The 25,996-nt window shown below is 43.4% G+C and overlaps 1 long non-coding RNA gene across 2 annotated transcripts; it reads left to right on the forward strand.

Annotated features, from left to right (window-relative positions):
- The first annotated feature begins 9,461 nt into the window (after positions 1–9,461).
- On the forward strand, positions 9,462–25,929 carry LOC137854187 (uncharacterized). Of its 2 annotated transcripts, XR_011095005.1 has the most exons (4): positions 9,462–10,839; positions 15,708–15,777; positions 18,388–19,538; positions 24,192–25,929. It is a non-coding gene; the product is annotated as an uncharacterized lncRNA (long non-coding RNA). The 2 variants fall into 2 exon arrangements; XR_011095004.1 differs by having other exon boundaries at positions 14,446–19,538.
- Positions 25,930–25,996: the final 67 nt, after the last annotated feature.

The raw sequence follows: 25,996 nt of genomic DNA on the forward strand, positions 1-25,996 counted from the left end.
CTGAATTAGACACCCAGACTGGAATTTGGCAAAAAATCTGGATTAGTTCCTTTACCTTCAGAAACATATGACAGAGAGCCTGAGGGCTTACACTGCATGAAAAAACAGGGTCTCTGCTAAACCCACAGTACTCCGGCTAATTCCTGAACAAAGTAAAATCAGTCATTTACCAGTTATCTGAACTATTTTTCTCCACGCAAGGTCTTGCTTGCTTTAGGAGGGTGTCTCAGCCAACCTTAATTCTGATGGTTATGTCTACAACAGGAACAATGGCTTTGGGTCCCAGCATGGAGCCCTCCGTGCTGGTTCTCCAGAGACTGCTGTGCAATAGGGAAGGCACAAAGCCACCTTGGGGCAGCCCTGGGAGGCACTTAGCTCATGTTTGAATGCCACAGACTGAAGCGAGTGCCGCTTTGGGGCTTTGTGGAGATGATTACTAAACCGGGAGAGAGATTTTGCCATGCAAAATGACACTTTTTATTTTCCATGTCAGATAATTGCTCTCATTTCGTGCTTATTTCTTTACAAGTGATAAGGGCAGGATCCTTCTGGCGAAAGTATGAGACCCCAGGGATGAAAAAAAAAAGTCAGGAAGGGCTGCTTGCAAAAAACAGATGCGGGCGGTGGCCAGATGCCCTTGATACCAAACCGTGCCGTGGCAGAGGGACAGCACAGCACCTGCCTGCCCCCAGACCGAGGACACGACGGCTTCCCCGGTCAGGAAACCTCTCCTCGGAGGCAGAAGAAAGCTGCCCCCACACAAGGGCAGGGCCTGCCACAGGGCGCTCCTGTCCCCGGGGGGAAGGAGGCCGGGGACGGCCCCGCCGCGCTGCCCGCGCCCGCCCCCTGGCGGCTCCTGGAGCCGGGGCCGGGCAGGGCCGGGGGGCTCCGGGCCGGGGGGCTCGGCGCTGGGGGGCTCTGGGCTGGGCAGGGCCGTGCCAGCCGGTCCCGCCTCATAAACGAGGCAAATGCAGAGCAAACGCAGCGCTGGTGGAGGCCTGTGAGCTGTCTGCCACCCGGAGCTTGTGAACTGCTCCCGGGCTGGAGGGCTCGTAGGGGACAGAAGGCAGTCAGTCAGCAGAGCAAAGCGAAGGCTGGTGGTGAGACACGCTGCTGGTGTGATACAGGAGGCTAGACCAGGGAGTTGGAAAGCTTCCTCTGCCTTAGGTCTCTACATTCTTCTCACAAACCTGTACAAATTCATGCGTTCTCACATGTTAATAAAGCCTGCCTGAAGGATTTATTTTCAAGATGCGTGTATAACCTACTGACATAAGATTTGGCTCATTTGTGCATGGTTCATATTAATGTACTCGTTTGCTTCTGCAAGCAGGTTGCCACACAAAGCAGAGCAAGCTGTATCAGTGTAAGAATACAAACACAGGTGCTTATGTGTGTATTCTCAGAGATTTACACTGTTTTAATTTTAATTTGAAAATATAAGGGCTGGACTGCAATGTGTCTCCCTGGTTAAGGCAAGCACCACTAAATGATGGAGGAGGAGTCCTGCCTCCTTTCACACATTGCTGTGTGGTGTTTCAGCTACACAGGACCCCAAAATAGCTCACACAGCACACAGGCAGAGTAGTAGTGGGGGACCTATGTCTGAGTGACCAAAACTGCTTTTTCTTTCCTCTTGCTGCAATAAGTGCATTCCTCACTCCATCATGCTCTGCACTGCACATGGACAACTGTTAACTGAGTGCAGGGGAGGTGAGGGTGGTGTGCTTGGTGCTCCCTGCCCCTGACCGTGGGTCAGCCAGCAGCTTCCTGGGAGGAGGAGGGAGAAGATACAACAGAAATGGGAAACTAGCTGGATTCTCGTACCTTGTGACTGTAATTTGTAAGGCAGTAGAAACTGCTACTGAGGTCTACTACACAGACTGACAAGCTTTACTAGTATGCAGCTGGTGATATGAATTAGATCAATGTGTAAGCATTTTTGCAGTTTCTTGTGCAACTCCTTTTTATTATAATTTGACTATTAGCTAAACATTAAGTAAGTATTCCCATACATCCTGTCTGGGGATATGCAAATCAGTAAAATAAAACCTTACATACATGTGCTCTTTCTGTTTGTTTCAGTTTTTATGCATTCCTTTAAGACCATTCAGTATTTCTCTGACACAAAGAAATGCTAAAATAACTTTTTTTTTTTTCTTAGAAAATAAGTGGCAAAATAGTTTATTTAGGAAATAAACCCATATACTGTCATGTGTAAATAGATTTCTACAGAAAAAGAAGCCAAAAGTATACCAGGAAGTTGTTTGGGTATGGGATTTCTATAGGTATGTAAGCACATACACACTGGACTAACACAAGGAGCAATATAACTGTTGCCATTTCGAACTGGAATTACTTGTGGTATTGGTGGGACTTCAGTGCCCATACACACCTTACCTACTTACCTTACCAACTTACCTTTTTAGAAAGACTACCCATAGCCAAAAAGTTATGTCACACTTTCCATGTGTGACTCTCCATGTCACACTTCTAGGCTAATGCTTATGCATTGGACAAGGAGGAAAGGAATTTTCTTGCCTGTGCATCCTCTTTCTGTCTCTTTACTCACCAGCGGTAAAGAACAGCAGCACAGTTCTTTTCTGACGATTGCAGACAACAATTAGTAACCACTAGATGGCGGCGCATAGTAACAAAAGGCCACTCGTGCGTTCTTACGCTGCTCTCCTCATACACACACATTATTATTTTTATACAACCATCAGTCGCTTCATGCACAAATTCATGTGGACAGGCCAATGCGTCAGGACAACTTACTTTGTTATTGGCTATAACAGGAATCTCGATTGTTCTGTGTGCTGGTAGTGGGGATGCTCGGATGATGAGGGATGTTTGGTATGGCGCATAGCAGACTTCTGCACAGCAGCTCTGCACAAAACCAGACTGAACAGTGCATTGTGGTCAGCACTGAGCCTGAGCTAGTATGCCCTCATCTGCCCTCTTGTACTAGACCCATCCTAATTATAACAAAGGCTGAGGAGGATATTCCCTGCCTGAGGGAAGAAGTTCTTGGCTCAGCTGGAGATGATGCTGGAAATACCAGATGTGGAGTACCCGTCAGTCTGTGTCTGTGCCCGGCTTTGCTGTTGACTGGGAGAGAAAAAGTAACATCTCTCTACCCTATCTCCCAAAAGACAAGTCCAAAAGAGGACTGTGCTGAGTTAAACTTGGCTGACAGCTAAATGCCCACCCAATGGCTCATGCACAGCCTCCTCCTCCCTCTCCATGCCATCTCCTTTCCCCAGCAGGACAGAGGGAGGAAATTGGATGAGAAACCTCACTGGCTGAGATGAAGACAGGGAGGTTACTTACCAGTTACTTTTGCAGGGAAAACAGACTCAACTTAGGGAAAATCAATTAAAGTTATTGACAATTAAAATGCATCTGAGAAATGAGAAACAAAATAAATAAATAAAATAAAACAACACCTGTCCTCCCCCCTTTCCCAGGCTCAACTTTACTCCTTCACTCCGGACTCCTCAGTAGGGGAGCATGGTCAGTACATGGAGAGCTCTCTGCTGCTCCTTCCTCCTCACACTTTTCCTCAGCTCCAGTGTGAGCTTGCCCACAGGCTGCAGTTCCTGCCAGGAACATTCTGTTGTGGTGTGGGCTCTCCACAGGCTGCAGTCCTTTGGCAATATCCTTCTGCTCCTGTGTGAGTTCTGCATGGACTGCAGTGTTGATCTGTTCCACCACGAAGCACCTCTTCCTCCTCTTTTCTCTGACTTTGATGTTCCCTCTGCTGCTTCCCACTCTTTTTTTTTTTTTCTTTTCTTTTCTTTTTTTTTTTTTTCCTCAGTCTCTAGAAATCACAGAAATGAAATAGATAGCGTATCTACCAGGGTTTGAGCTTTCTTTCATTGATCCATTGGGAATGGCTTGCCCTTGGATACACTGGGAAGAGCACCTGATAGCGAGGCCCCACTGAACAGCTGATGGCTATGAGGTGCCTCTTTTTTTGTTTTTTCATGGGATCATCTCTGTGTGTGCCCTAGCAAACAGTGACCAAGGACACTTTTGGATAGTTTCACAAGGCAAAAAGTAGGCCTGTGTCCTGAAAAGTAGGTCAAAGAGGTCTGTTTGTCCATATGCTTGTTTAATGTACTTCTGTGGACGTGAGAAAACCAAAAAGTAGGGTTTTTTTTTGTTGTTGTTGTTGTTGTTTGCTTGTTTGTTTTCTTTCATTTTGTCTCATTTAGTAATCCCATCATCTCCGTTGCTAGTAGGTCTCTCTACCTGTACAGTGAGCTCTGTAGGTCAAGCTGTTTCTTTGCTTCATGTTCCTCAGTTTTGCATAAAAAACAGCAAAGGCAGCAGGCAGGCTTTGTGGGCCACAGGGCACATCTGATGAGGACATTATGGGTTTAGTGTGATGGAGAGATCTTTTCAAAGGTGACACAAGGGATTTTGGTATGTGGTTACATTTTACTGGCCACGTCAGCACTGCTGTATCTTGAAATGCTTCTTCCCCAAGACCGGCCATGGACTTGTCTCACTGTTGCCAAATCAAGGTACAGATAGCTTCGAGGTGCTTCTGCATATTACAGTGGTGTAATATCTCTTCTCCACAGAAAATCCAGTGACTCATGCCTGAGAGCAAACTTTTGGTCTCAGAGAAATAGAGATGATAGTTCTGTCAACAGAAAAAGTATTGCCGTGGTCAATTAAGTCTACAGTGAAAGTCAGAAATGGGAGATCTCTATTCACTGCAACCTAGAAAATCAGACTTTAATTCATTTGCATTGTCTGCACCTAGCAAGCCTTTGAAATGCTTTTGAATATTACTTAGGCAGTATCAGTCCTCTCATGTCCTCAGTTCTTGGTATGGTCTGAACTAGGTCCTTAGTAAACCTAAAACATCTGTAAGGAAACTTGAAATGATGCCATGATTTCAGTGGATCAGGCAGATAGGAAGTTAAGACTAATAATAACGACATCTTATGACCACTACATAAGCAAGTTGCCTCTAGGTGAGTTATTTCAAGGGTTCCCAATGACTTGGCAGTACATCTGCACCACTTTGAGCCAAAGACAGCCACAGAGGTGACTGCTGGGCAGGGATCACCCCACCGAGGCAGGGTCATAAACTACAATGGTCCCAATCATCTGTAACACGGCCCAGGCAGAACAGTAACACCATGGCCCTGGTCAACAGACTGAAGATAACACCACCACCACCCATATACTGCAGCAAGATGTTGCCATTTAGCATTCTCTGAAAGCATTTTCTTCTGCCATTTCTTTACTCAGAAATTAACTAAAAGGTACTCCTTACTTTTAAGTGGTTTTCTGGATCCTGATACCTTCTGCAGGAGTGGGAAAGTACAGGTGCCCTTGTCTTAGATAACGTGCCTTTTACAACCACTTTTGCCCTTCTATATAAAGGCAATCGCCTTCTTTCAGGGATATAAATGCTAATTGTGCATTTTCAGAGCTGATTAGATATACATGTACATGCATGGATATAGGTCCTTAGCTTTAGTTTCCTGTAGTTGAAAATGTTGACTCAATCTGTAAAGGAAATCTACTACTCACCTACTAAGAAACATTGCATAGCAAATATTGTTTTGCTTCTTTTGACATTTAGAAACCAAAATATTATGTTAAAAATCTCCAAGAAAGAAATCTGAAAATCATTAAAAGAGTTTGAAGTCTTGCTTTCATAAAAGATCTTGACGTTTTTGAAACCTGAATGTTTAACTTGTCACCAAAGAACTCTGGACAACAAGTAGGAATATAGCAAAAGAAACCTAGACCTGCACTTAGCCTAACTTGGACTTGCACAGGTATTTCACTTTAACAAAAAAAATGTAGTCTTGGTGGTTTTTTTTCCTTTTTTCTTCTTCCTTAATGAGACATTTAAACAGATCATCTGATAATGTTAGGAATTTCTCATCTTTTTGTCTGAAATAGTATTTTGGCAAAATTGACATGATATTGTGAAATATTGCTTTAATATTGCCTTTTTAATTTGGAAGTATTCTGACATTTATTTTTTTTTTCAACCACTCTGGGTGTGACAGAAATTTTTAATGCATTTTCATCATGACTACATGTTTTTTTCCTATAATTGCAATATCCAGGCTGATTTCACAGGAGAATGGTAGACAGGCTAGGCACTAGCTACCAAAAAAAGAACTGGCTCATGGGGAGGGGAATTGGTGCACCTTGTTGACCAGGACAACTGTCTTCAAAATCTTGTAGCAAATTCCCACGCAGAGTCTAGGTGTTTTTTCTACACCTTTTCACTGCTACAGCAGTGAGATTTGAGTTTAGATTGTTAGATTGTACATTCAAAATGAAACTACTGGAGTCAGCTGAGAGGACGTGTGATGAGATTTAGCTGAGGCTGAAGCAGTTCAATCAAATTTTTACCTTTGTCCTAGTCTTTCAGTAAAAGTAAGGCTCTTCTTCAAGAGCATATATTGTGAAACTGGTGACCACATATTGATTTACAAGACTTCATAAAAATTGGGCAAAACTTTATTTTATTTTCTTGCTTAATGTCAGGCCAATAGAAATCAGTATAAATCTCATATGATGCAAATAAAGAGTTACACAAGCGTACTCTAGGGACTTTTCTTATGCTGAACAGTGATTTATTTATTAACTTTTTGTCCATTTATGTCAATTGCCAGTAAGTCTGTTTTCTCTGTTGTTTCTAATAGCATGACTGGCACTCATGCATATTCAGAGAAAATTAATGGTAGCAGCTTTCAAAAATTTGGAAATGAGAGATTTCTTAGGAGACCATCAAGGTAATCTTGCATCCCTGTTTAGTAAGTCCTTGATGAAACTGTCTGTGGTGATGCCAAACAGAGAGTGAGTTGTGATTATGAAACCTTTTTTAGAGCTTTCTGGCCATAAGCTTAGTCCTGACCATGATCTTTTCTTGCAGAAACACTGTACCTTCACGAGTTGAGGGTGTCTGTTGTTCACTGCACCAGCACTAGGAGGCATGATGAGGTATGTGTGCTTCTGTATGACAGACATATCAGGCACCTGATCTAGTATATGATAGTTTTATACTGAGCAGTGTCACCAGAAATGCTACTAAAAAAAAAAAAAAAAAAAAAAAAAAGTTCTAAGTTATATGGGAAATTTGTGGGAGACACAAGAATTGAATTAATCAGTCTGGAGTCCCCACATAACCCACAACATTCTCCTATTCAGAGACAAGCATCTAGAAAGGATTCATAGTGTACCTGAATAGAAGGTAATGAACATTAAACTCCAGTGCCCTTATTTTCTCTCTCCATGTACTGAATGCTTTGTCCACCTTTTCCTTCTTTTTCTATGTGGCTCTAAGTAGTACATATTCAATCGCTACATCAAATGTACATTATTCTCACGGATACAGACTGTTTGTTGGGCATACCTGTAGCAGCTGTCACTAATTCCCATAGGCAGGTATTTATATGAAGTTATAAACGATTTATTTTTTCTTTAAGATGTGACACATAATGTCAAGGACGAATACTGACAAAAAAGCGAGCTGTCAGATACTGATTCGACAGGCTCAGGACTGCTCATCTGGAACCCAGGGCACCATGAGGTCAAGTACTTCCCCTTATTCAACCACACACAATACCCCTGGTTACTCTGTATTTTTAGTCTCAAACATTTTCTATCTTTGGTATTGGCTTTTGTTCCACCAACCATCCCAGTGTAAGAAAAGTTTTGAAGTGAAGAGCTGCCAGGAAGCTTCGTTGGAAGATTTGTGGTATTAACCCAGACTTTACTGGCACGAGGCACCCTTGTGCTCCTCTGGTAGACAGGCAAAGCCATATAAATCTGTACTTAAATCTTCTTTAAATCTGTATAAATCTTATTTCTACAAGCAGGTGGAGGTGACACATCCCTCAGGGAAGCAGCAGAAATACAGCATGTAGCAGAGGGATTTTCAGGGACCCTTTTTTAAGGGAGAGCTGCAGTATATTGATAATCAGCCTCCCACATAGCTTGTGGTGCCCCTGAGGGTGGTAAGAATTTTAATGCCTTTTCAGGTCAGTTTCAGTGAAATCTGCATGAAGTTTGAGAAAAGATTTGTCTCTGATCTTCTCTTTTTGCAGTTCTAACCAATCAATGGATATGCTTAGGTAGACAGACCCTCCTCTGCTGTGCAATAACCCAGCCTTCACAGCAATGCGTCTGAACCTGAGGACCTCCAGGGGACACTGGTCACTGAGAAAACTGCCACTGACTGCCTCCAGTGCGCAGGCAAGTGTGGGATGTTTACCTGATTCATCTGAGGTGCATCATCCCTCTTTGCTTGTAGAACGAAACATGGGTTAGATCTCTTATGAAGTTCTGAAGAGTGAGCTTTATTTTACTCATTGCTGGGGTATTTGTGTAGTGCATGAAAGTCAGCTACTGAAGCTTGTGTTTTTTTTCTCCACCTTCAACAGGCACTGGAAAAACCAGGCACATCTGGATTTCCTTTTATAAAATGGAGAGGACATGAGAAAATTATTGAAGAGGGAGGAAACGTTTACAAATGGTAGCTATGGTTCTTCTCAAGCCAAAAAAAAAAAAAAAAAAAGGTACAGAGTAATGGCAGGAAGTGGTTCTTGAGGGAACAATTCTCCCAGGCTCTCATGCCATTTTAAGCCTTGATCACCTAAGCAGAACACAGCAGGTCTTGAAGGACCCACATGGGCTGCGGGCTCTACAGAACAGTATAGGGGCATGCTGCCAGTCTGTCCAAGGTGGGCAGGGAGAAAGGGCATGTGTGCCTCTGAGGAGGTGCCTCTTCAGCAAAAGGCAGATATCAAAGAAACCTGTAAAGGACTACAGGTGACTGAACTGTTTCTCTGGCAAGTCCAAGGAATATTTTTTCTTTCCTTGACTATTAGGCAGAGGAGAAGCATTTTCAGCACTTTCCATTGAAAACAGCTGCAGCGAAAAAAGGTGAAAATAGCTCAGTATAAAGCACAAAGCCTGGGTGTGCTCCCAAGCAGAAGGTGAATAAAAGATACACACAGTTGGGTAGCCTGCTAATCACTTGGTGGAAACATTTCTTAATTAGGCAACAGGCATCCCTAAATAACCTCCTAGAAAAATGCAAACACTCCTTCCCTCTTGGTTGGGTAGTTTCTTAAAGAGGCAGAGAAGCACTGCAAGACAGCAGAGTCTGTCAGCCACATCCATGCCATCGTTTTTCTTTCTCATGGTGGATTGTCCTCACCAGTGTACTGACAGGACTGTGGACTTCTGCAATGCTTTGTCCTTGGTCCTTCACCTGGTAAAGAATAATGGTTAGTTGGAGACAAAATGCTGGGGTTGCTCTACAGCCATGTTTGCAAATACTTCCACCAAGCACTGCAGCAAATTACTTATAAATTAAAAAAAAAAAAAAAAAAAAAAAAGAAAAAGTATGTGGCACAAAAAATGTCTCTTTTAGCTATTTTCAAATATTTCATGTCATTACATGAGAGCTGTGAAGTCCTGTGGGCTTTACAAAGCAATTGTGGTGCTTGTTTGCACCAGGGATGAGAGCACACAGGCAGCAGGCGGGCAGGCTGCTAGCCAAGCAGACAGGACGAGGCTGTGATGAGTGAGGGGGAGGCAAAAAAATGGCTAAAAGAGGAACTGGGAAGGGGAATCTGCCCACAGGGAAACTTTTTTCAGCCAGCTATGTCACAGCACTCTCACTGCATGGCAGCAGCTGTGCTGACCACAGGCACTGCCCTGATGACTCGGGGTCCTCAGCACATGCAGTGGCTTCCCAGCACAGGCAGGCAGCAATGAGACTCTGCCAGGGGAAAGCACAGAGATGAAGACATCAGGACGCCAAAACAGATGGGAGACCGTGCACACGGCAAAGCTGTGGAGATCTGCCAGCCAGATGACAGTGGAGTGGTGGGAACTGAAGGCATCCTTTGGGGGTATCAGCTGGTGTGCATGATGTGCTGGCTCCAGCCACAGGCTTGATTCTCACCTGAAATTTTCTAGCAGTGATAGCTTTTGAAATGGATGGAAGTACCCCATGGCATTTTGGAAAAAATATGACAATATTTTCACGTTACTTGGAGAGATGTGGCTGGAAGTATGAATGATGTCTGAAACATCTGACCCTGAGCTGAAATAAGGAACAACTGAGACTTATGTACAAGCAGTTGAGCCTCAGGTACACAGACGTGTGAGAGACTCCTAGGTAAGGTGTCTGAGGAACAAGAATTATTTTCACGTGGGAAAGGAAGAGGTTGCATGAATCATGGTAAACTTCCAACTTAGATTTTACAGTAGTGAGGGTTGAGACAGTGGAGATACCATCTAGAAGTTGATAGAATTTGTTTTTGAAACGCATATCCGTGCAAATGTCATACTTTGGCCAAAAAAAAAAAAAAAAAGAAAAAAAAAGTGACCAAAGACAGAATAAAGCACTCTGTTTAGCAAAACAGCTGCATGATGTGTTAAACCCAGTCTTGTGATGACAAGCCACATGAAATCTGTGCAGATAAGTCATCACCAGTGGCTAGTTTCCCCTGTGTCTCACTGACAAGGGGAGGAGGAGTTTGTGTAATTAATAGGCAAGGGAAAAGTAGGGGGCATTTTTTAAAGTCATCCCTGGTTACTCTCAAGTGGGTATTGATCGAATGATATCAGATATGCTTTTATGTCCGTATTCCTCTGGTTAGAGGAATTTGGACATGATCCAAGCAGAAGTAGAGGAGCTGCTAGGTGGCCCAGTGGTAAAGCATCCCACCCACTGCAGCATCCTTAGCAGGGAGGAGGAGGTGAGACAGGGGGAGACCCTCTGCTGAGATGAGCCCCTGCACTGCCAGTGGGCGAAGAGAACAGACTTGTCCAGCCTGGGTGAGTACTTAAGGGTGGATTTTTTTAAGATTTTCACATGTGGTTTTTGATTAAGCCAGAATTAGGAGGACAAAAATGACTATCTGAAGGTTGGAAAAAATCACCTGTCATTTGTTCAGGAAACTCAGGTTATTCTGTGACTATGCAAGCGTGGTTTCTGGGTGTGGTGTGACTTATCTTTTCCTGTTTCTCACTGTTATTCAGTGAGATGATGTCTTTAAATTGCAGTTATTAACACTATGTGGTAAACTTAATTTTGGTGACAAAATAAGTAATGTATTCAAGATCTCATTTTCCTCTCACTATTTGTTTGGTTAGGTAACTTATTTATAGAAGAAGGCGAGGTACAATATAAATACACACTGTCCTTTTCTTTATCAGCATTTCAGTAATATTGTATTGTGTCAGGCAACAGCTGTATGTTAAGGCTTTGACATTATATACAATGACATTGCAATGTTGTTTTGACTGAGGTAATTTTACAACGGTGAGCTGCAATCTTAGTTTTAAAAAAAAAAGAAAACCAGCAAAACACTCTGCTTTCTCTTTCTTCATCCTGTTCATAGTTTTTCACAGAAAATCATTACAGTTTTTTTTTTTTTGTTTGCTTGTTTTTTTTTTGTTTTGTTTTGTTTTTTTTTGTAATTGCAGTTTCATTTAAATTACAAAGCCTGAAAATATTTGGCACACAGATGCTCTGGCTCTCTGCTGTGAGCAAGGGTAAGCACAGTCTTGCACACCTGTCTGTCCCACACGACCAGTGTGGTATAAATATGTTTATAAAGGCTTATATCTCTAACTCTCTGTAGAATCATTTTGAGAACGGATGAAATGGATGAACCAGAGTTTAAAGGCAAAAAGTTGTGTCCTTGTGGGTGAATGGGGTGGTGTCAGTGGTTAGAAACTTCTGCCTAGCTCACTCTTCACGCACAGCTTGGGCATGAGTGAGCAGCCTGGCTAGGCAGGACAGGCACTGCTGAGTTTCATGCTGGAAACATGCTTGCCTGGGGACTTTTTAAAACTTTTTCTTTCAAAATTCACAGGAAATGAGACAAAATCTAACAAATAAACAAGCAACAAAAAAACAAAACCCCAAGAGATTCTGCTAGGCTCTGTATGTGGAAGCAGCAAAGAGATTTCAAGAGGTTTTTCCACGCATCCTATAGACACTGGGCTGTATTTTAGGTCATGCTGGGGGAAGTCATGGAAGTTGAGCTGAGCCATGCACGGTTGCCATGTGGAGCTGCCCCTGTCCTCCAGCAGCAGGAGGTACATTAGCTTTGACCTGGTGCCAGTGTGTCCTGATGCACTGGCTCCCAGGACACAAGGGCAGTGCTGGGGCTTGCTGCCATAGAGAGTACAGGAAAAGAAATGGGAATAAATCAGAAGATGGAAATAACTAATTAAATGCATGAAAAAGAAATACGTGATGAGCAGACTCATCCACTCCTGGCATTGTTCAAGAGCCCTTGGCTTGCTCTCTTGCCTTGCCCCATCTCCCCTGCCCCACAGGAAGCCCAGCCCCAGCAGGTGACAGGGAGGGAAAATGGCTCCCCACAGAAACATCTCAGCCCTGGAGGGGCTGTGGTGGCCTCCTCTGTGGGCATGGCAGTGTAGGTTCCACAGGCAACGTGATGGGGAGGAACAAGTGTCACAAGGCAGAGGGAAAGGCCATCTCCTGCCATGCTTTACCGTAGCAGCTGTAGCTGTACCAGCAGGATGGTGCCTGCCAGCCAAACCCAGGAGTCAGCTTGTGTGGTTCTTCTTGGCAATTAATTCTTTTTAAAGAGGCAAATCTATAATCTCTTGTAGTTATGAATAGGGAATGCCCTCTTTGCAAATGTCCATGTAAAAGCACCATTTACGCTCTTCCCAGGTGGAGTGTCCAGAGACAAAATTTCCTCTTCGGACCTACCAGACCCAAACCATTTGGAGAAAAATAGTCCTGAGGTGTCCTCGGTCCTGGGAGTTGCAACCTGGAGGCACTGCAGCTGAGAAGGACAGGGAAATAGAATCATAGAATCATTAAGGTTGGAAAAAAGCTCTGAGATCATTTAATCTACGATCCACATTCCACCAATATTGCCCTCTAAACCATGTCCCCAAGTACCACATACATCCTTTCCTTCAACACCCCCAGGTACGGTGATGCCACCACTTTCGTGGGCAACCCATCCCAATGCCTGACTGGTCTTTCTGAGAATAAATGTCTCCTCATTTCCAACCTAAACCTCTTCTGCCACAACTTGAGGCCATTCCTTCTAGTCCTACCACTAGTTACCTGTGAGAAGAGGCCAACCCCCAGCTCCCCACACCTTTCTTTCAGGTAACTGTAGAGAGCAATAAGGTGTCCCCTGAGCCTCCTCCTCTCCAGACTAAACAACCCCAGTTCTCTCAGTTGTTCCCCATAGTACTTGTGTTGCAGGCCCTGCCCCAGCTTCGTAGTCCTTCTCTGGACTCACTTGAGCACCTTGATGTCCTTCTTGTAGTGAGGGCCCCAAAGCTGAACACAGCACTCGAGGTGCGGCCTCACCAGAGCAGAGTACAGGGGGACGATCACCTCCCTGCTCCTGCTGGCTGCGCTATTCCTGATACCAGCCAGGATGCTGTTGGCCTTATTGGCCACCTGGGCACACTGCTGGCTCATGTCCATCAACCAACACTTCCAGGTCCTTTTCCTCTTCACAGCTTTCCAGCCACCTTGCCCCAATCCTGTAGTGCTGTATAGGGTTGTTGTGACCAAAGTGCAGGACCCGGCACTTAGCTATGTTGAACCTCACCCCGTTGGCCTCTGCCCATCGATCCAACCTGTCCAGGTCCCTCTGCAGGGCCTTCCTAACCTCCGGCAGATTGGCACTTCTCCCCAGATTGGTGTCATCTGCAAACTTACTGAGGGTGCAGTCAATCCCCTCATCTAAATCGTCAATAAAGGTGTTAAAAAGGATGAGCCCCAACACCAACCCCTGGGGAACACCACTGGTGACCGGTTGCCAGCTGGATTTCACTCCATTCACCGCTGCTCTCTGGGCCCGGCCATCCAGCCAGTTTTAACCCAGGAGCAGGCCCCTGGCTGGAGCTGCAGCCCGTGGAGAGGAGATCATGCATGAGCAGGGGGTTGGGGGGAGCTGCTGCCTGTGGTACGGAGCCGTGTGGGAGCAGTGTTTGAAGAGCTGCTGCTTGTGGGCAGCACCCCAGGCTCAGTTCAGGAAGGACGGCATCCATGGGAGGGACCCCACGGGGAGCAGGGGCAGGGAGTGGGGGAGATGAAGCATCAGGGACTGACTGCAGCCTCCATTCCCTGCTCCCCTGTGCTGCTCAGGGCAGGGGGGGAGGATACAGAAGAGGGTGGATGAGGGGAAGGAGTTCTTTGTTGTTTTTTTGTTTTGTTTTGTTTTGGTTTTGTTTTGTTTTTGTTTTGTTTTGTTTGTTTTTTGTTTGTTTTTTTTTTTTAGTTTCTCATTGCTCTAGCTTGTTAATAACAGGTAATAAATTTCATTAATCTCCCTATGTTGAGTCAGTTTCATCCATGATGATAATTGTTGTGATCTACCTGTCCTTATCTCAACCCTATTCCATCATATTTTCTCCCCCTTTCTCTCTGAGCAGGGGGAGTGAGTGGTTGTGGTGGAAGCTCAGCTGCCCAACCGAGTAAAACCACCACGCCCTCCTGACTTCACCAAGAAGAGAGAACTCTACCATTTTGTGGTCACTCTGTCCAAGACAGCTCCTGACCACCACATCTCTCACCAGTCCTTCTCTGTTTGTGAACAGGAAGTCTAGTGGGGCACCCGCCTGGTAGGCTCACTTACCAGCTGTGTCAGGATGTCGTCTTCCACATGCTCCAGGAACTTCCTAGACTGGTTCTTCTGGGCTGTATTGTATTGCCAGCGTATGTCTAGGAAGCTGAAGTCTCCCATGAAAAAGAGTGCTGATGATAGCATGACTTCTGCCAGCTGTTTGTAGAATGTCTCGTCTGTCTCTTCATCCTGGTTTGGTGGTCTATAACTGACCCCCAGCAGGATGTCTGGCTTGTTGGCCTTACCCCGATCCTTACCGATAGGGGCTTGACTTTATCATTATGAGCCCTGAGCTCTACAACATCGAAACACCCTCTAATACAGAGAGCCATGCCAACGTCCCTCCTTCATTGTCAGTCCCTTCTGAAGAGCTTATAGCCATCCATTGCAACACTCCACTTGTGGAAGTCATCCCACCATGTGTCAGTGACGGCAACTAAGTCGTAATTTGCTTGCCACACAAAGCTCCATCTCCTTTTGTTTGCTGCACATGCGGTTGCACTGGTGTAGATGACCTTCAGCTGAGCCATTCAAATATAATAGACAATGCTCTTGAGAAAAAGCATTCACAGACTTCCCATGGATTATCTCTTTTTTGCTTTTACCCATATTTAAATCTCATTACAAATACATGAATTGCTGTTTATAAAATTAATGCTTTCTTCCTGAAAGTTTTCAGTGACCCAATGGAGGAAGCCCATAACACATTTTTCTCTCTTATTTAGCATAAGAAAATATTTGATTTTTTTTTTTTTCAACTGTGTTTGCAGTTTGTTTAGCCTTTGTACAACATAACAATTGAGTGGAACTACAAATGAAGGCTATCAAATTTTTTAGGTTGAGTGTCTGAAGGATCATTTTCTCTGCTGTGCTGGAACAGCTCAGTAGCAAGAATATGGCAGTGGAGCTTGATGAATTGTGCAGACACGTAGGAGGAGGGAACTTTTTGCATTACCACATAATGCCAAAACCTGACGGTTGAACTGTAACCCAGTACACACTGTGTGTCATCCATTTGTTCATTTGACATCTGAGTTGCTTATAGCATGAACACTTCTCTCCCACATACAGGGATTGAAACTCCACAAAGTCGAGCACCAGATGGCAGAAGATACAGTGGTTTACATGTTTTGGATAGAGGGTAGGTAAAAAAAGATTGCCTGGCAACCTTTTGCTAAGCAAAACTTTGCTAAGGGTTTGACTTTGTTTATTTTTCATGGGGTTTAGATTGGTACACAGACACGACAAAAAATTAATGACATTGAAGAGTTTTTTATACTGTAGGTCATTTTGTGCATGTGTAATGTGATTAGATCTTTTACAATATAATTCCACTTTACAAAAAGAGAACACAAACATGTAGAAGGATGAACTTAGGAACACTTTGGATATCTTCTCTAGCCAAATTACACTCACACTGAGGGAAAATCAAAGGTTAGCAAAGCTAAAGGCAATAAAGAAATTTTTATCATCAAATTAATCTCAGCAGCAGTAAATATCTCCTCTGGAGATAAACAATTCTATAAACATACAGGGAAAAAGTGTTCAGTAAACATCCTGGTTCTGTATTTAATGTTCCCCTTAAATTATTAATGCAATGGAAAATACTGTTCTTGTGTGATATAAGTAAATAACATCATTTCTTCTTGAAGGCAACTTACACCCACAAATCCTACAACAGTCGTTTGAAGAAGAAGGAAAATAGCTCATGTCATTTTACGTTAATTAATAGAACAAAACACCTTTTTTATTAAAAAAAAAAAAAAAGATTCCATGAATAGCTGACAGTAGTTACTAAAATGGTTGATAAAAGTGATTATATAGACTTTTGTGAGGTATTTGATTCAATGTTATACAACATTCTGATAGAAAAAATATAGCAATTCTCACTGCCAGAAACAGCACACACATTAAACTGAGAACTGACATCCTGGCAAAATTAATAGATTGGCAATAAGAAATCTTTAGCACATGACTTATCTAGTGATTTTCCGCAGAGATCAGTGCCAGATTTTATTTAATTCAACAGTTTCATCTGTGGCCAGGAAGAAAATATTAAGTCATTGCTGATAAAAAAAAAAAAGAGAAAGATTGGTAAACTGGTAAAAATGGAGCAGACGGAAGAGTCTGTAAAACAGACAGTGTAAGATAGTTGGGTTAGCAAACTAGATGCACTGAAACAAATGCATTTTAATACAGACAAATATAAAAGGGGTTTTATATCCTGAAAACAACAAAGAGGGTAGGGGGGCGCAATGGGCAAATATCTCAATATGTGTTCACTGTTTGTTGCAGGGGTAAAAAGAAATTATGCAGTTCTTGTATGTATAAGTAAGCTAGGAGAAGAGGTGTTTTTGCCCCTGTATTTCTCATTGCTTAGCCTTTTTTTTTTTCCATTTTAATAACTTTTTACTGGTACTTCCCACTTTTCACTGAGATCGGAATTTTATCTTTATTAGGAACGTTTTCCACTGCAAAAAGGGTGTTTATTCATTGATTATGGCAATAAATCACTGCAGAAAATAGATAACAGCTAGCTAGAGAGAAGATGAACTTTTCACTTCACTTCCTTGTTCATGCCACAATGGTTTATTCTCATCTCCCTTGATAACTTTGAAAACCTCAGAGTAAACAAATTGGTCATCTATTTCCCCCTCAGTTTATAACATTAATCATTGTATAAGCTGGATACAAATTCCCTGGTACATCTTGATCTTTATGATTCAAAGAAGCTAAACATGATGATCTGCAGCCAACTGAGTGAGGCGTGCAGAGAATTGTGGCCCAGTACTTTTTCATGTAGTTTGACAACATTTCAGATCTTTTGCTCAGTTAACAGGAGAAACTGATGATGGAGCCAGGTAGACCTTTGATGCAATTCCACCTACTGCAAAGGAAAATCTTCTTTTCCTGAATGCATTATTAATGCAAGCACGGCATATATTGTCCTTGGTAACAATGCCAAGTATCTTGCAGTTAACACTTACTCCAAACAGCCCTTCTCTGATATTACTGCACTCTGATTTTCTACACTGAGATCACAACACACCTGAGCTGGAAATTATTTAGGAATTCAAATACACTTCTGTAACACTGGTAAGCTAACTGTGTAAATGGTAAACAGAGCAGGCTTATGATTTAGCTGATTGCTTAGTGTAGAGACACGTATCTTGTTCTGCGTGTTCATTTTGGGCAAGTTTCATCTTGGTTCCTCTATATCCCATGGAGTACCTGAAAGAAAACAAGATAAAGTTAGTTCAGAAAAATGCTAAAATCTCTAAAGTTGGGACTCGTCTGATCCCAAAATTACATTGTTGGTGGGGAGTGAGTGCATCATCAATACAGATAGAAATATTAAGTATAATAATTTAAGTATTGGATCTTTCACCTCAGGATCATATTATAATCATTAATGAGTATAATCTCATAACTACTGAGGTGAGTTAGATGAGTGTTAGTTCTTCTTTCTTAGTTTCTTGCAGAACAAATAGATACATGGAAGATGTGAGAGGTTACTTCCCCCAGCTATGTGAGGCATTTAAATGCCTAACAGCTGGCATCAGGAGGCATTAATTGCCATACATTATAATGATTTCTGTGGTTTGCCCATCATCAAAATCTGAGTAGTCAGTAAGCTACGAAGTAAAAGGTAATCTGTGCATTGCCCTGATTTTCTAACTTTCTTCAAGACGAAACATCACCTTAGAAATGATGTGTGGGATACATCTCATCAAATGTGTCACCTTTACAGTGTAAACATCTACATCTGAACTAGTCATCAGAATGCTACTTATAGACAAGGGAGAGAAGGACAAGCAAGCTGAATTCCACCCTGGGTGTCTGCACCACAAAAGCAGAATGCCAGAGTGCGGCTTACACCAGCTGTGGTCATCCACTTACCCTTGCCTCTCATATTTGCTATCCTGAGATTCACCGGAAAAAATTACAAAGAGTATCCAGGGGATTTCCACGCAGTCCCTGATGCTATCTTTAGAGTGCTCTAATGCAGTTTCAGAATAAAGAACTTGTTTGTACTTTTTTCTTGTGTCTACTTGTCTCTGCTTCACCCAGCTCAAAGCAAGAGAGTTTATAGATTAAACACTTACTGGTTCCACAAAGTTATCAGCTCCTGTTTTTGCTGTCCTCTCTGATGTCCTGCAATTATTTCCAAGTTATTATAGGCTTTGATGGATTAATTTTATATACAGATGATATTTTCCTCATTGTGGTATTAAAACAGACTTATTTGACCTTTTATAAATTAGTATGAATTTTCAAATAGCTTGTTTCTTTTAAACTCTGCAAAAAATAAGTCATGATCAATATGATTTAGTTACACCTCCCCTAGCGCTGAAAATACTTAGTTGAAATACCCTGAAACACAACACGAAGAGCAGGCCAATAAAAAGAGGTTGGGAACAATTACTCTGCTGACAGCTATGCAACAGATGTTACTATTACAGGCTGAAACTTCAATGTAGAGAATAAAAGAAATTAAAAAAAAAAGAGAGAGAGAGAGAGAGAGATGAAACCTACCTATATTTTCTTTATTTGGTGGGGCTTGATGAGAGAGCTTAATTCAAAATTATTTCCAAATAGGAGGCGTTGATAACTCAAAAAATTTAAACACTGTGAAATATAGAAGGTAAGCCCTTTGCAGAACTTGGCCAGACTTCTGCATTTCTTCAGATGTAGCCATCTGTAAGATGAAGACAAGCACAAAGAGGAGCATTAGGGGCTGGACATTTTCAACAAGCTGCACTTGGGATCCTCAACTTCGCCGAAGACCACGGAGCAGAGGAATGTGTTCCCCCCAGAAACTGACCCAGGAGCACCCTGCTCCACTCTGAGGGTGGGGGAACAGCGAGACAGAAGCTATCAGAGGACAGAGGGAAACCACAGGTACCTTGGGGAGTTGAAGCTGGAAACACTGTGCCACCTACAGCACGTGTAGACACTTCTATAAATGCATGCATAGCTGTGCAGTGGAAAGTATCATGAAGCTCTGCACAATAAAGATCAGCTTGTTCTTGGTCACAGCTGCTGGTGGGTTGCTATTCTGGGAGAGGAAAGCCAGCTTGGATGAAAGAACGTGTGACAGTGAGGTAACTCAACGTGCTGGGTGGTGCGGCTGTTGTAGCCGACTTATAATGTGCAGACACATGGAAAACTAAAGCCCCGAGGAGAACTGAGTGCACAGTGTAGCCCGGTGTGGACGTCTGATTTAGCGCCCATGCAGGGAAGAGGAGCAAAGCTCAAAGTCTGAAGTAATGGCAAACCGAACTGAAAGTTGGTTAATTCAACAGCGAAAGTCCAATAATACGAAATTCTGCCTTAATTGGTCTTCCCTGCTGAGTGCCTAAAAGAAAGAGTGAGAGGAGGAAAATTCTGGTGATGAATACATTAAGTTTGACATTCACGTAGACTGGGGTACGGCTGAGCCTGATGGGCCTGAGCAACCTGCCTGCTCTGAGTAATGCATTTTGAACTTACACGGTGCTCACTACTGCTATGACTCAAATGCACAGGAGTGCTGGCAAGCACCGGAGGCTTTCCTGCCTCCAAGGACCCAGCCCAGCACCAGCCTTAGCAGAGAGCAGCTCTGCCAGGGGTCACCATTCATTGCTCTATCACCACCACCCAAACTTCCCTTTTTTAAAAAAAGTCTCTGGAAACGATGACTTTTTTTCTTTTAGGCAAATGTAGGCTGGTCTAGACATGCACGTGATCATGAAAAAGCCATGTAACAACATCTCTTTCTGCTAGGCTGTGCATTAATAATACGTAAAAAAAAAAAAAAAAAAAATGTGATCTCCACCCTCAAGGAGAAATTAGTTTTGTCCTCATTGCAGGTACTACGTTGCAGGCTGAATAAGCTGTAACCTATCACGCTGAAATATCAGTCTGACTACTTCCCTTGCTCTTTAAGTGGCTGTGCATTAAGGACCACAGAAAAGGCTGAGATGCTTTATTCCCATTAAACTGCAACAAGTAACCAGTGCAAGATGTGCCAATATTTAAAAGAGGACTTAACAATAAGGTGTGCTTAGATCGGCATATCTTTGTGGCACGTGGATTGCAACAGCAGCAATTTAATATATATTTATTTATTTATTACTCCAGAACATGTAAAAGGAAGTAAGAGACTATTTTTATAAATAGCCTGGCTAAATTCCCATCCTACTAATCCTACAGAATATCTGGAGTAAAGTTGCTGAAGTCAGTCCAATTCTCAAAGGTCTACACCAGTATAAATGTTATCAGAGGTGGAAGTAAAATGTTTTCCAGGCATCACTTCAGTGCTCTTCACACTCTTCTGTTATGACTCCCCAGGGAAGTGGTCACTGCACTGAGCCTGACTGAATTTAAGAAGAGATTGGACTGTGCACTTAGTCACATGGTCTGAACTTGGGTAGACCTGTGCGGTGTCAAGAGTTGGACTTGATGATCCTTAAGGGTCCCTTCCAACTCAGGATATTCTATGATTCTATGATTCTATGAATGTCAGACGAGAAGAAATGAAATGACTCCTGCAGTCATTACCTTTAGCAAGTGGGAATTCTGACTGTGTGATCTCAGGCTACATAACACTTAATGTCATGGACAAATTTGGTCCCACAGCAATCAGCAGTGCACCTCAGGGTGATAGAAACATTTGTTTAAAAGTGCAAAACACTGCATAGCTGCCTTTCTTGGAGCACACCCCCAGCTCAGTAGCTTTGCTCTACATTGTAAATGAGAAGGGAATTTTGACCCCTTCTTGTGACTTTGTGGCTTATTAATGTTTTTAAAAAGCCACAGTGGCTTTTTAATTTAAAAAAAAAAATTAGTAGCCACTGTTTTGGGAATTGGACTAACTCACAATGTGTGCTCAATATTAGATCATATGAATCCCTTGAAATGAAGCCATAATGACAGAACAAAACCTAAGCCCCCTTCTCCCCCCCCCCCCATGGTAATTCACCAGGGGAAATCTGACTTCCTGCCCAACACGTATGTGTACTAGGGCTTAACCAAAAAAAAAAGGGGGGGGGGGAGGGGGTGTTGGGGGGAGAAGAAAAAAAACCCGAATCAATAACAAAAAGAATCATTGCTGTCAGAGGTCAGGGGGTGGTGGGAGGGGGGAGAGATTACATACATGGTATTTGGTTTAGTGAGGCTGAGGCTGGAGGAGGGGGTAGTCTGGATAACATGCCGTAGGCTGTCTTTCAATATTAGACACAGGGAGTTTTTGAAAATTAACATTAGTACAAAAAGAAGTCATCATAAAACTCCCAGGCAAAATTACCTGCTCTTATTTCAGGTTTCTGTTTGACAAACATTAAAGACTTTTTTTTTTTTTTAATTTTTATATATAAAGGATTTTTTTATTTTTTTTTTAGTGATCATTTATCTCGACAACTCGAGATGCCACCACACCGGGTTCACCAGGTTGCCTGCAGAGCGCTCAGTGGGACAGGGCTGTGTCAGCCCTTTGACAGGGGTCCTGTGCTGCTGGCAGGCCGAGGAGGATGGTGATGGAGGGCTGACACAGCTCCTCGTGGCGGTCAGTGGCTGTAGGGCCACCTGAGGAGGACTGCCTGGCCCAGATCGGCTCAGCTTGGCCTGTTTTGACTCAGCTTGGCCTGGTGTGGCTTGACCTGGCTGGGTTCGGCCTCTCCACTCATGCAGGAGCAAGGCAGGCCTGTGAGGTACTAGAGTGTTTCTCTCAACATAACAGCCAGATGAATAACCCCTGTGAGGGCACTCTTCTCCAAAATATCCATGGATGGCCAAGGAAAGGAGAGTTAACGAAGTAGCATCTCAGTTAAGCCACTTCCAAGCATTTTGTCTTTCCTCATGTGCAGCTAGCACCGCCCTTCTGAAGCAGGGAAGGGCTCGTGCCACCAGTATTTGTCACTGGTGTGGTAGAAAGCATCAGTGCAGGGCTTACTGAACGAAATTAGGTTAGCTTGTTAAATATGGGCAGCTGAGAAACTGAGCACCTGGATGTAAAGACACCTGTACCGCTAACTGCTCATTTTAAGGGGCCTCACCCTTTTGATATAAACTGAAATGGTAACTGCTCAGTGTTGTGGTTTTCTATTTTGGTGCTGTACATGTTACGCTGTTGTGTCCTGCTCAGGTATGCTGGATAAGATTATGCAATTGCTGCTCCCACATAGCTCTCACCTAGACAAAACTTGCACCGTGCTAAACTATGTGTTTTACGAAAATTGAATGCATTTTTACTTTTTTTCAATAAAGTAGACTACTTCCGTTACATAGAAACATAAAAGCCCCTGCTGTGCCTGTTTGGAAGAGGCGCTTTGAGGCAAACATCCCAATCCCAGGTGAGAAGGACAATTTAGTGTATCCAGAGAGCTTGTATCTCACTCTGGGGTCTTTTTGCTGTGTGTATCCTAATCACTGAACTGCCTTCTCTCTTATTCCTGTCACTGTTAGCGTAAAGGCCATAGTTCCCAGTTATGGGTGATTTAACTGACTTTCAGTGCAATAGAAGTTGCCAAACTACAGCTCCAGATAAAGTCGCTTATATTTAGCTGAAGAGACATGCAGCTGCATTTGCATCAATAACATAGGGTAAATTCTAATTAACCAGGTGATGCGTAAGACCTGGAAATTGTTGCAAATGATTAATTTTAGGTACCAAAACATATCAGTTTCACAGTGATCCAAAATCTAAAACCTTTGGAAACTACTACTACAGGAAACATATGCAGATGTGTATCCATTTCTGCTGAGCACCTGCCATTTCTTGCTCCCAGCAGAAATGACAGCAATTCCCAAAAATCAAAGAGTCTCCTTTAAGCAAAGCATTTCCAATTTACAGTCAAAGCGTCTGAACAAAACCAAATCTTAGGGACACTGACCCAAGCTATGGGTGCTGTGCCATGGCAGCCTCAGATCACTTCAACACACTGGTCTGTGCCCCTGTGAGCCAGCATGATGCCTATGCCAGGGGCCTTCCCAAAGCAGTTTGGATATAGCCACCCTCCCTCCACCGGTAGGAGACTTCAGTGTCAGCTTTGTGGCCTGAAAAGGGCCTCAGCTGGCCTCTCACTCTTCAGGTCCCCAGGCTGATGGCTATGTCACCGCTACACTATTTCTGCTCCAAAGGGTGTAGGACTAGGCCCAGGTTTTGTGAAAAAAAAAAAAAAAAAAAAGTGTTTGTTTTTTTTTTAATTGTTTTGTTTTGTGTTTTCCTCTTTGAAATAACTTCAGACACTTCCAAGGAACGGGGTGGTATAGATTAGGACAGTCTGCAGCATGTGCAGGAACACCAGGATGAGACAGCTGGCAAAAGAGTAACCACTTGTGACTCCATCAGGCACATAAAAAGCAGATATGAGGCCACTCCTACATTTACAGTAACTCAATTAATGTTTTTCATTTCCATTTATTACATTCCTAATTGCTCCATGCCACCTGTGGGTCAGCTGGCAGCTGTACACTAAGCTGTACACGAACTTGCATGGCAAGCAACTCCTGACAGGCTAATCGAATAACACGTCCTGACTTCAATAACCAGAACTGTTCCCTTCTGCTCTGCAGCCTGGACTGGACTCTGTACAGGATGGAGATGAATCCAACCAAGAGCAGGAGGAAAGGATGGGTGCTTGGCTCGCAGGCTGTCAATATGATGTCTTAAGCTTCTGTGTGAAGGTGGAGCATCACAGCTGGCACCGAGAGTGAAGCAACAGGACCTCTCTGTTGTTGCTTTACCTGAAAAGCCCACCATGCTAGGTCCTGCCTGGGGCTCCTGGAACACACCAAGTTAGAGATCTAAGAGTGTAAATGTTTCCTCTGACTGACGACATGTTATTTAGTGCTCCCATCCCTGCCCATATGGATAGTACTTTATGGCAAAACAAAGACTTGCCCAGCAGAGCACTGAAGTGTCAGAAGATAAATGTATAAAAATTTAGTAACTGCTTTCTCCCATGTCATGTTACGTATTAATACAGATGTTATATCTCTAAGAAGTCTAGAAACATAGGTAATATTCAGATCCCAGTCAGGAAGAATTACTGAAAACATCTAAAAGTATCGTTTCCATAAACAAAATGAATATGTAAGCACATCTGGCACAGCAATCCTTTACTGCACCATGTTATAAAGTACTCCAGAGCAATGAAAGTAGTTAAGCCAATTGTTTCATATTAGTTTTAGCTTTATGCTCAGAAAACCATCTATGAAAGATTTGCATCTCAGCAAAGAGACTTCCATAAGTGGTCACAAAAAAGGGAGAATCCAAATAAAAGTTCTCTCTTGCAGAACAGGAAGGAAAAAAATACTTGAACTTGAGGAGGTGTCTGGCTGGGCAGACAGCAGAAAGCATCAGAGGACCAAAATCCCCTAAGGCCATTAGGGAAATACCAGAGTATTAAAAAAAAAAAAAGAAGGCACCATTAGCTTTAATGTTCCCACACAAGTCAGTCACAAGAGACAGGCTGGGTGCTCATTTACATACAAGCTTCAGAATGAGACAAGCCTCATGTGACTTCAAAGTTATGAGTAATGGGCCCAGAAAGCAGCAGAAAAAAACAGTGGGATTAGGGACATTTCAGCTGAAACCCTTCCCCCGTGTAGAAGTGGCAGCAAGTGGAGCTAACCTACCTCCCCCTCCCCACTGCTGCCTCCCCTGAGGGTGTCGCGATGGAGGCCTTGCCTCTCCAGGGAGCAGGGGCTGTCAGCTGCCCTCATCTTGGTGAGCCTCGTTGCAGGCATCCCTGCCAGGATTTGCTTGCTCTTTCAGCACCAAGGTTTCTGCCTGGTGTGGGAGTTCGGTGAATTGGGCAGACATGAGTTGTTAAGAAAGGGGAAGGAAGGAACGGATAAACAGAGTCACAATCTGAAAAACAGGAATATGCTCTGAAGATTGGGTTGGTAAGTCCAACACGCTCTGCTCTGGGGAAGCAGGCTACTTCTAGCTTGTCTGGTCTGAAAGGATGGGATGCTCTAGTTCAGAGGGAGGGGGGAAAACTGCAAAACAGCAGTGTGTATGAAGGTGGACAGGAACCCAGGAGCATGGGCTAAAGAGCTGCAGGAATTACAAGCACTGGCTTGACCCATCACAAAAGCACTCAGGAATGTAACATCTGTGTGGTTTCAACTGGGAAGGCACTGAAGCTTGTGCAAAGTGTGCTCCTGAACAAAGTGTGACAGGGTTAACCAGGACAGAGAGCAACTGACCAGGAGGGGGGGAAGCAGGCAGGGTCACCTCTTAGGAAAGGGGCTCCTGTCCTGACCCCACCAGGAGGCTTTCAGGCACATCTCATTTTTCTTTCAGGCCATGGGCAACATGTAGAAGTCACGGTGGTGTAACAGCATTGCCTGTCCAGAGAGAGGTCTGAAAA

Source organism: Anas acuta, chromosome 3, assembly GCF_963932015.1.
Source record: "Anas acuta chromosome 3, bAnaAcu1.1, whole genome shotgun sequence".
Classification (NCBI taxonomy): Eukaryota; Metazoa; Chordata; class Aves; order Anseriformes; family Anatidae; genus Anas; species Anas acuta.